Below are 12,115 nucleotides of genomic sequence, written 5' to 3' on the forward strand. Positions count from 1 at the left end.
TCGAATCCGATTGGGCGCCGATCATGGAGTTTACTGCCGCGAACATCATTTAGCACTCGCCCTTCGGCGATATTATGAAATCACTAAAGTCTCTCTCTTTATCAGGAGAGCCCTGGCCGGACTACGGTCAGCAAGATTGGGATATGGACGATGAAGAAATTCAAAGCCCACCCACCACCCACTTTGTAGCCACTGTCGACGATTAAACCGACATGCTCGACTTCGACTCCGAAGACATCGACGGTATGGACGCCGATGAAGGAGACGATGAAGAACCAGCGCCTATTGGGCCCTGGAACGCCACCTCGTCATATGACGTATACATGGTGGACGCACCAAAAGATGACTACGGGGAGCGGAAGGACGCATCGAAGGCTTGTTCCCTCGAAAAGAAGTCAAAGCGGTGACGCAAGCGCCGCCCCAAATCCCGCCTCGACAGAAATAGCGATCAGACAGACCCAGCGCTAGAGCAAGGCGAACCGTTGCCAGACAACGACAATCCGGATAATCAAACCGAACAAACAAATTCTATTAAGGATAATGGTCCGGACGACATAACGCCGGACAGGCACCCGGAGTAGCAGAATGCCCGTAAAAGGCTTGTTACCTTCGCGAGGAGTCTGAAAAAGCAGAAGCAAAGGCTCAAGGCTGCACAAGACACACTCCAAATCAGATGGAGTAAAATACTCAACACAGCAGCGATGTACGGCGACAATCGCCCCTCCAAGAGCTACCCAAAGCGGAAGCTGCTACCTGAATTCGATGAGGAGGCCTCAGACCCCCCACAACCAAATATCAAAGAAGCCACCTGGTTGGATAGACGACCCCTCTATCAACACAGAGCGGCATACAACGCCACTCACAATACAACACGTGACCTATGCGAGGGCTCGCACCCAAAGGACAGCGCAACAAGATCCATCTATGGACCACGCAAGCGTGCCCCAGCATACAATGCAACAGAACAAACATCCGAACAACGTGGTACACCCAGCTACAGGCACTACAAGGATTCCGGTCTATTGCAACAAAAATTATTGCTACAACTATCTTTTGTTGCAATAAAATGCTATATTTCCACAAAATTCCAGTCCGTGGTAATAGGATCTACATATTGCCACAATTTTGTTTCATCGCGTTAAGTACTCGTTTTGTTGCAATAGAAGCCATGTATTGCCACAAGCTGCATCGTCGTTGTAATATGGTAGTGATATTGTGACAGCCTTGTCCCGTTGCGTGAATTGGTCATCTTGTTGCAATAAAGGCTAGGTATTGCAACAAAGTACATTGATACTATTGCAACACCTGTGACATGTGGCGCTAGTCAGAGATTCTATTGCAACAAAGCATGTATTGGTTGTAATAGGGTGACTTTTTGCCTCACCTTCGTTGCGTTGCAATAACTGTTACATATTGCGACAAATTGAGCATCCATGGTAATACGTACAACATAATGCAACAATCCTCTAGTGTTGCCAAAAAGGAGCAGGATATTGCAACGATATTCTCTACTGTGCTCCTGATTTTTTCCTTTATTTATTATACTATTTTGCAGGATCTGACTAAAGGGGCGTACTAGTTTACAGAGGTATTAACACATTAGGTACCACAACTTGCACCTAAGTTCCATTTTAGTCACATATCTTGCAAAGTGGACATCGGTGGTACCACAACTTGGAGGAGTGCTCTACGCGCGTGCGAAGCATTGCACACTCGCGGGCGCCCTTCACTTTAGGGTTTCTTGCACCGCCAGGGTCTCCTCCACTGACCCTACTGACCTCCTCCGGTAGCAAGGTCGTGCTCGGCACCCGAAAGACGGCAAGCTCAGTGCCCTTTCTCACAAAGGTGAGTCATGAGAACTGAGCACCACACACTCTTCCTAATTTTTCTGTATCTTGCTTGATGTGATGTATTTATATGTGCTCTTAATAAAAAAGGAGATTCAATATAAAATTATGTGTTAAATAGAGAAATTGTGCAAGGCTGCATTCTAGCTATTTTTAAACACTCCCAGGCTTCATTTGAACAGCTCTTCTACCACCAATTGAGCAGCATAACAGTTGTATCCTAGAGTAATTTTCAGCAAGAATTCATCACCAGATCAACAACACTACATCAAGATATATATATATATATAAGGACATATGACACACGATTTTAGTAGGATATAACAAACCATCTTAGCGAGATATATAACAAATGTTTCAAAATGACAGCACACAAGTTTCAGCAGCTATACTTGTATAGATTGTTCACACAAAAGACCATAAGTTCAAGGCAAAGTAGTGTAAATAGCAAAAACACTAAAAGACCATAAGTTCGTAGCAACAGTGTGTACATAGCATCACTGTCAAAAGGAAAATAGCAACAACACTAAAAGAACAGCAAGTACTCTTCTCTTCTCTTCATCACCAAATTGTTAGTGCTGGGCACTAGCTCTTGTTCCCATTTGCCACAACATATGACCCTATGCAGGCATGCCTTGTTTCAACCTGTTTTATATCAGATTAAACTTCAGGAGAGATATTTCTCGTAGGTAACCATCATAACAGTTAGGAACTTATAATTATGGCTTACACATGTGAAAAGCACCTTACCAAGAAATTAAAAACTATACAAAGAACCCCTGGTCATCATCCAATTCTTCTTGTCCCAAAGGAGCAACATGGCCATCATTTACGTAAGCCTCATCATCATCAGTATCATCATGAGATTCAAATTGGACATCTTCAAACTCAATAGGTTTTATATTTTCTATGACTGAAACATCAATGCTGGATCCTTCGTCATCATTTCTACACCAACTAGTGATCTCTTCAGGTACTGTAATTTTTGGCACTGTAATTTCTGCATCAACGACATCCAGTACATCTGCCTCACCACCCTCATCGGCTTCAACAACTTCATCAAGGCCTACACCATTTAAAACAGAAGGAGCAAACAAATTTCGTGGATTCATTTTAATAACAGCTGCCCAATCAGGGTTCTTCACATCTCTCACATAGAAAACCTGTTGAGCTTGGAGGCCTAGAATGTAAGGGTCTCCCTGGAATTGGTGTAGAGTAGTGTCAAGGTCAATAATTCCATATTTGTCCTTTTTATACCCCTTACTTTCAGTTTTGTTGGCTGGCAGGAGGCACATCAAACCAGTCACACTGGAAAAGAACAACCTCCTTATCAAGAGGAAAGTCAAGAAATATGATTTTCTTGATCACCCCGTAATAATCAATATTTCCTGTGTTTGCATCGCCCTTGACTATGACGCCACTATTTTGGGTACTCAAGTCCTGCTCTATATAGGAATTCCGAAAGAAATATCCATTCAGAATTGTACGGTTGTATACCCGAGCTAGATGATCAGGTCCTTTAGCTAGTGCATAAATAAGATTGTTGACGTTCCCATCATTGTGGAGTTCTGTAATCTGTTTCATGAAATAGAATATGTGTGAGTGTATTGTACAGCGTTGGTACGTTATTACAAGGAACATTAGTGAAAATGCGAAAGAAAATTACCCGTCTCTCAAACCAACCAACAAACTCTTCCTTGTGCTGCTTTTTAGGATTAGGAGAATTGTTCCTTCTGAGCTCCTCACGATGTTCACTTCAAAGAGAAATGATTATTAGTTGAACAGGAAAGTATTAAAGCATATCATGATGTGAATTAAATACATAAGTATCCTTACTCAATCCATGGCGCGGTTTCCTCACAGTTTGTTATTATGAAATGCCGCATTTGATTAATCTCAACCGAAGACAATGATTCACAAACAAAACCTTTCTTGGAGTAATCAACTGTACTCATTATGCTAATCCCTGTTGGTGATTGATCTGTACCCCCGTCTTCATGATGTTCGGACTGACTTAGCTTGGTAGGCATTCCATCAACGAATCGACTGCAAAAAGTCATGCACTCTTCAAGTATGTACCCCTCTGCTATAGAACCTTCTGGTTGAGCCTTGTTACGCACATATCCTTTGAGCGTACGCAAGTATCGCTCAATTGGATACATCCATCTGTACAAGACAGGCCCTCCCAATCGGGCCTCTTCAGCAAGATGAATTGGGAGATGCATCATAATATCAAAGAATGCTGGTGGAAAGATCATCTCAAGCTGACATAGAGTTTCTGGAATTGTTTTGCTCAACCTCTCCAAATCTTCATCCCTTAACTCCTTGGAGCATAAATCGGAAAAGAATTTACTCAGCTGAAGCAATGGGTTAACAACATTCTCTGGCAAAAGCTTGCGCAATGCAATAGGAAGAAGTTTCTGAAATATAACATGACAGTCATGAGTTTTGAGTCCACTAATCTTGCACTGATCGAGGACTACACATCGCTTAATGTGTGAAGCATAGCCATCAGGCATCTTAATGCTCTGCAGAAACTTGAGGAGCATTATCTTTTCTTCCTTTTTTAAAGTATAGCAACCTTTCTTTATGTCATACTTATGCTTACCAGGCTTTGGATGCTGGTCCTTCCTAATTTTCAGGTCCTGTAAATCAAGACGAGCCTTCACACCATCCTTTGATTTCTTATCCATCTCAAGCAAAGTCCCCACAAGGCTGTCACAAATGTTCTTCTCGATGTGCATAACATCCAAATTGTGCCTTACGAGCAAGTTCTTCCAATATGGGAGCTAGAAAAATACACTTTTCTTCCGCCAGTTATGCCAGCTACTAGTTTCCGGTCGCTTTCTCTTATTTGACCGTCCAAATGGTGCATGCTGAATGCTATCAAGTTCCCGTAGAACTTGTTCACCTGTAAGTGCCACTGGAGCTTCTCTATTATCTGCCTTGTTGTTGAACAAACACTTGTTTCGACGCCATTTGTGGGTCCTGGGCAGAAAACGTCGGTGTCCCATGTAGCAATGCTTTCGACCATACTTGAGCCATAAAAAATCTGTATGTTTGTGGCCATACGGGCATGCTAGCTTGCCTTTTGTGCTCCAACCACTCAGCATTGCGTAAGCTGGGTAGTCACTAATGGTCCACAACAAGCATGCATACATCTGGAAATTTTTTTTAGTTGCAGCATCATATGTCTCAGCACCATCCTCCCATAGAACATTCAGTTCATCAATCAAGGGCTGCAAGTACACATCTATGTTATTTCCTGGAGACTTTGGTCCTGGAATAATCATTGACATAATCCAATTTTCTTGTTTCATACACATCCAAGGTGGCAAGTTATATGGAATAAGAATGACAGGCCATGTACTGTGTGATATACTCATGAGCCCAAAGGGGTTGAATCCATCTGAAGCAAGGCCAAGCCGAACACTGCGAGCATCTTTTGAGAATTTCTTATAATATTTCCTATCAAAATGCTTCCATGCCTTGGAATCTGCAGGATGCCTCTTTACGCCATCATCCATCCGACCCTCCTTATGCCATTTCATATGTGATGACATATGTTCTGTCATGTACAGCCTTTGCAGTCTTGGAATGAGCGGGAAATACCTTAGAACTTTCTGTGGCACTAGCTTCTTTGATTTACGACTTGATGCATTGTCTTCATCAGTAGCCGGAGTAGATTTCCATCGAGACGCATGACAGACAGGGCATTCTTCTGCATCAGCATGTTCATTACGGAATAGCACACAATCATTAACGCACGCGTGTATCTTCTTGTAGTCCAGCCCAAGATCTCGGATCACCTTCCTTACTTTAGCGAGATTAGTAGGAATGCAGTGACCCTTTGGCAACACCTGTGTGAACATCTGCAGAACTAAGTCACATGCTCTATTGGTCATCCCAGACGCGCACTTGATTTGGTAAAGCTTCACAATGAAATATAGCTTCGTGAAATCCTTGCAACCTAGGTACAACTCTTTTTTTGCCTCTTTCAATAGTTCGAAGAATACCTTGGCTGTTGCATTTGGCTCCTGGTTCCTTTCATCACCGTTGGAAGCATCCACATGAATGTCTCCCGCACCTTCACCAATGTCTGCATTGCTTTGCATGTTTGTGCCCCTTATGAGAGTATTGAGCATGTCACATACCCCAGCACCATCATCTCCAGCGTCTTCATTTTCAGAATCTTCAGACATGCTTCCCTCATCGGATTGTTCACCATGGTATATCCAGTGAGTGTAGGTTGGATCCATCCCATTGAACAACAAGTCAGTATGAACATCCTTTTTCGTTTTTGGAACAACATTGAGACATCTCCTACATGGGCATGGGACTGTTGAGTCCGGGTGAGCACCATCGAAGGCAAAATTCAAGAAATCCTTCATGCCAGTTTGCCACTCAACAGAATTTCTTTCCCTGTCCATCCAGCTCTTATCTCGTGTCATTTTTGCCTTATCTCCGTAAAGCCAGTCCTGTTAAAAAAACATAACAGCTGCTTTAGTAGCTAAATTATAGCCAACAGCATCACTAGTTGCATTACAAGACAAGACAACAGGGATACATACATACAAATATTACTGTCACATGGTAAAGCAAAATTTATCTATACATTGTAAAGCAAAATTTGGTTGATGGAAGAAGAAATAGTACTACTATCACATGGTAGTATATGTGACATGAGTTTAAATAATTTTAGTTTAGTAGTTGGCTAGATAATGCAAAAACAGAAATTCAGGGACAGTGAAGAGATCACGGCTCAAAACTAATAACCAGATTGTTTGACTTATGCTGAAGAACATAGCATACCTTTATGCTACTGATCTCCACGAATGTGTTATTCTACATACCTCACGCTACATATCAGATTCAAGATACTTGCTTGATTCTTTACTTGATTCAGTGTATGATACTTGTCATGCAATTTTACTTTAGGAGTTTCAGTTGAATGGTTGCAGCCATATATTAATTTTTATAGATGGTTTAATTTGAATGATTCACTCAATTAAAGCTCCTGTGTGTTTCTGCTTAAGTTCCATTCAGTGTGTTTTTTGTTTAATTTCCCTTTGGTTTGAGGTTCAGTGTGAAGCAGCCAAAATGTTTTGGAGCAACATCACTAAGAAGACACCATCTTAAGCCAAGGAGCTCGAGACAGCAGCTTTGCGATTATATAAGCACATGAGCGGGGAACAAATTGAACTGAACTGAAGTATATGAACGGCATTCATGTTCATCAGATTCAGTTTTGAAATTTGCGTGGGTTTTCTATCTTATTATTTGCTTGAACCATCTTATTATTGCAGATGTGGAAGAACATGAAAGTAGCTACCGATAAAACAACAAGCAAGGGAAAATTAGTTTGCTACTTTCAAACTAAAATCAGCATCCTTATGTTGTATGTATAGCACAGTACTAATGCTCATGTGATGTATTTTCAATCTAAATTTGCTGCTCTTGCAATGAAAAAAACAGAGAGAAACATGAGGGGATAATCATACTATTGTTGTTCAGGTCGTTGGTGGCGGTCCAAAAAAAATAGGCAAGTCCTGATAGACATCAGGTGCCTCAATCCACCCAGATGTGTGTTTAAGTTGCCACCTTAGATAAACCATTAAAAATTATCAAACTCACATCTGTCATGGATATCACTCACCCAATCCACGTCTACTAGCATAGCATGGCATAATAAGCAAACGTAGAAGTAACTCCCAAAGGTTTCATGGTAACCAGGTAATAGGTACTACCTCATCTACTTCCCATCCCACATTTTAATTAGATCCTAATCATGCAATGTGTGAGGATTGATCTAATGCAATAAAACTGGGTTGCAGAAAAGGTATGATCAAAGTGTGAACTTGCCTGCAATGTTGATGAAGATGATTCGCACTCAAAACTCTTGATAGACCTACTCGTCACACTCCGGTCAATCTATCGCAGACAAACAAGCAAGCACACAATAAGCACTCATCTAACGCACAGGAAAACTCGAACAAGAGAACGAACCAGAAAGTTCAACTTAAGAACTCCGGCTGCAAAGAAAGAACAAACCGAACAAAGAAACAGAAAACAAACGGCGGAAAACTACTCGGTTCTAGCAAGTTGAAACTAGGTCAAATTTTTACTGTGGCAAAAGCTTGTTCAAATTGATTAGACGGAACGGCGGTTTCAAGACGAAACTCCAGGCGCTTGAATCACCTGATTCCGATAAACGAGCGAGAAGAAAAACTAGAAAGAAGATCGGATCTGAGATCACGATCGCTGAATAAATCCGACGAGAAAGAAAACGAAGAACGGTTAAACGAACGGACGTCATTAACCGGGAAAGAATCGGTGATCACGTTCGTTGAGACGAACGGTCCGAAAGAAGAACGAAATCCGGAACGGTTTAGAAGAAAAGAATCGGAACGATTAGAAGAAAACGATCCGATGAAAAGAATAGATGCGGCGCGGGGCTACCTCCGGCGAGGTCCGGCGAACGGGGCTCCGGCGGCGTGGGTGTTGGGCAAGGGGCGGCGGTGCGGGCACAAGGGCGGCGGCGGCGGTGACGCAGGGCGCGGCAGCGGCGGTGGTGTAGGGCAGCGCGGTGCGGTGGCTAAAGTGCGGCGCGGGTGAGGAATGGCGCGGCGCGGGGTGTGGTGGAGCTCTAGGCTTTGAGTTTGATGATTTAGAGGGGGGGGTGCTTGGGTATTTATATTGGGGAGGGGTGAGGAGACTTGGGGTAGGAGACAAGAAATAGACTAGGAATAGGAATCCTAAAAGAAAAAGGCAAACGGAGTAGGACTAGGAAAAACAAAACAAGGAAAAGGACTAACCCTAGTCCAAAACGGATTAGAGGCGAGGCAAGAGGCGGCGGCCTCCTGCGCCAGCGCTAGGCACGCGCGGCTCCCTGGGGCGATGGCCTTCGGCCCGGCTGGGCCTTGGCCTGGCCGGCCTTGGTCTAGTTTTTTTTTAAATAGTTCCGCGCTCGGAAAAACACAGAAAACAAAATCTACCGAACTCCAAAACTAATGAAGTAAATTTTCCTCGACTCCTAAAAATGAGCCGAACAAAATGAACTTTTCTACGGACCTAAAATGCAATAAATAAAATACGCATGATCTAATGTATAACATTCCAAATTGAAATTTGGGATGTTACACGAGCCTCCCGAAACCCTCTTCTCACCTCCCTCTTCCTTCGACCTGTCTCTCTCCTTTCTCTTTTCTGGGTTCGATTTGGTGTCTCCCCTGTCTCTGTTCTTGCTTTGATTTTTTTTCTTTTTTGAGGGGTGACAGAAATGATGTCGCACCCCTTTTCTTTCCTTCGATCCCCTCCTTTGTGGTTCAGCCGCGCGTGGCATCAGACGGGTCGTCTGGTCGGTCGCGCCACTGGGTGCTTCGATCGCCCGGGGCGCGTGGCATCAGACCGGTCGTCTGGTCGGTCGCGCCATTGGGTGCTTCAATCGCCCGGGTGACCAGACACGCTCTTCTACCGTATATACTTTCTTTTAAGGTCGGATAACGTATATTACTGAAATATGTCCACGCAATTTTTTTTACTGAAATATGTTCACAGGCAATTGGATATTTTTTCACCCCTTTATTTTTCTGTTTGAAAGAAGATAGTAATTCTATTCAAGTACAACCCGGGTCCTGGCACCAGCCAATTTCCCTTAACCGTCCATGTGTCCCGGAGAGTCACCTGGCTGTTCAATTCCTCCCATCGACGCCTCCCCGCCGCTATTGAGGCTCAGGGCAACTCGTCTCCCACGAATCCGGGGGCGGCTCCGTCGAAAGCTTCCAAGACCGTGCGATCCATTTTCGAGCTCTCCGTCCATCCACCCCCGGCCCCTCCTACCAAGCCCTCCCTCTTCCCTTCCTCCCCGCCGCCGTCGTTGGTGGCGGCGACCCCTAGACCAGTGGTGTTCCGACCCGGTCCTAACACAATAAATCTCAAAACAAAATTGGTTTGGTTGTTTGATTTACATAGTTGAATCTCTATGATTATCATTTGAACAAAAGCGACATAATTATGTTCGACCTACTCTGGCTTGGACGAACCCTCCACGGATTGTCCGATAAGATGAATGATGCTGAGATCACCCCATCTCAAGATCGGAATTTTAGATCGGGACCGACATAGATCGACTGTCTCATCAACCCATCCCATCAGTACTTATGTTTCGAGACAAGAGTATAACCTAATAGTTTAAAGTGAGGGTCGCATGAGGTTTCTGTGACCTGTAGTTCTAAACTAGCCATTTTTTTGCTGCTTTGGCCAACTGACCAAGGCACAAATTTTTGACATATCCCAACCTAAGTGCAGATCCAAGATGAAACAACACATTCCTAAGACGATAAATCTCAATATTAAATGAGGTTTCAGTGTTCTCCATCGGCACTAAGTGATTTTTTTGCACATCTTATAGGTGCTTGGTACTCGTATTTGGTGTTTTTTTTCACCATGATATAACTTTTTACAAATAAATTTCGGAATCTATAACTCCTAACTCCTGAAAAAACCGTAATTTAGAATCTCTGTGCCATTGACTACAGGCACGAATCTCATAGAAACTGAGGTCCGACACGTCACGTTTTGTTTTCGTTCGGTAAAACAGTCTAAAACAGGCTTCATCCCGAACGCCAGCATCAATCCTATCTTCTTCTCCCCTTGCTCCACCGCTCAGAGCACACTGCTCTGTCTCCGCCACGCAATACAGAGAGGAGTGGCCTTCGCCGGCGACGAGGCTCCTCCCTGACCAGATCCCGCCACAGTCGCGGCGGCAGGGGTCGAGGGATCCGCGGAGGGGGCCAGGGATTTGGCGTTCGCTACAGCCGAGCACCAGGTACTGCCGCGCTACGACTCAGCTCCTCGCCGACCGGAGCGAGGTGCCGTCGCGGTCCGAGGCCGAGCGCCGCCGCGAGCACCAGGCCGCCGCGCTCGGGGCGACGCTGCCCGCACCATCCCTGCGATGCGCCCACCTCCAACCCGGCGGCGATGGCGATGTCCGCGAGGCCCTGGGCGTGAGGGAGGCGTTGGCGACCAGCTGAAGCGGCGGCGCCGTCATCCTACACCGGGAGGCGGGGCCTGGTGGCGCACGAGGCTGCGGGACGCGGAAGGGGGAGAAGCAATGGAGGTACTGACGGGCGCGGTGTTGTTCGAGGAGGCGGGGCGCGGAGGGAGAGAGCAGTGGAGGTGCTGACGCTGACGCCGCGGCGCTTCATGGAGGTCAACTAGGAGGTGGACGAGGCCTTGCGGCTCGTAGCCGACCTGCTCGCCGATGCGCCAATAGGGATCTGCTCGCCGGCGGGGACGCCATTTTCTTCTAGTGATGTGCGGATGGTGAACTGCTCACCGGGATTGACCCCGAGCCCAGGTATTCCGCCGCCTCCTAGTAGCCGCCCGAGCTGTGCTTATGTGCCTTGCCGTTAGCTGAGCTCTCCTACTGCTACTGACCTGGGACGAGCACAACAGCAGAGCACATGCGTGCAGATTTAGTTAGAACAGGAAGTTTCGTCACAAAGAATGGTTCAGGTTCAGCTTAATGTACACTGAAACTTTGCACTTTTGTTGTACAGGGAGTTGGAGTATCGGGGATAGGATATGTGCATCGAGCAGATTTTAGATTTCTGGTTCACATGGGTACACATTGGGTACATCTTGACAATATTTTTTCTGGAATAGTTTCTTTTGAGCATGGCAAATTGTGTAGAACATGATATTTAGTACAATATGGCAAATTGGCAACTAGTGTGTAGTGTTTAGCACTGTTTAGTGTTGTTTGTCCTCCTGCGAGAATTATATTCAGTAATTTCCCATGGCATTTGTCCTCCTGTATTTAGTCTGTAGTGCAAATTTTGTAAACTTGCCATGTGATCAGTACATACAAACTCTAGCTTTGAAATGAATCATGAATCGGATTTTCTCTAGATTTTTCCATGAATCAAAAGTATATATTGTTGAACACTGCTTTGCCATGGCAAAAAGGATTTTATAGCTTTTGGCATGCCTCTAATATAGCTTTTTCCATGTCACCACTATAACTTTTGGCATGACATACACATATTTTTTTACCATGGCAAATTTGCTAATCTATTTGCCATGCCTCTAATATAGTTTTCGCCATGTCACCACTACAACTTTGGCCATGTTCACATGGAGTAGTAAAAAAACAAATTTGAGTTGATTGTAGAAATATGTGTTTGTTTCCCTTTTTTTGACTTTGTAGGATTGATGATGACCACATTAAGCATTGCAACTTTTAAGAGATTTGATTTTGCTTTTGT

General features: G+C 44.5%; 1 long non-coding RNA gene and 1 pseudogene across 1 annotated transcript; one reads left to right on the forward strand and one right to left on the reverse strand.

Annotated features, from left to right (window-relative positions):
* Positions 1–2,611: 2,611 nt before the first annotated feature.
* On the reverse strand, positions 2,612–6,319 carry LOC147985748 (uncharacterized; annotated as a pseudogene).
* Positions 6,320–10,438: 4,119 nt separating this feature from the next.
* Positions 10,439–11,758, forward strand: LOC147985749 (uncharacterized). Its single transcript, XR_015616861.1, has 2 exons — positions 10,439–11,205; positions 11,408–11,758. It is a non-coding gene; the product is annotated as an uncharacterized LOC147985749 (long non-coding RNA).
* The last annotated feature ends 357 nt before the right edge of the window (positions 11,759–12,115 follow it).

The sequence above is a fragment of the Triticum urartu genome, chromosome 2A (genome assembly GCF_056163025.1).
Source record: "Triticum urartu cultivar PI428250 chromosome 2A, HENAU_Tu73, whole genome shotgun sequence".
NCBI classification, from domain to species: Eukaryota; Viridiplantae; Streptophyta; class Magnoliopsida; order Poales; family Poaceae; genus Triticum; species Triticum urartu.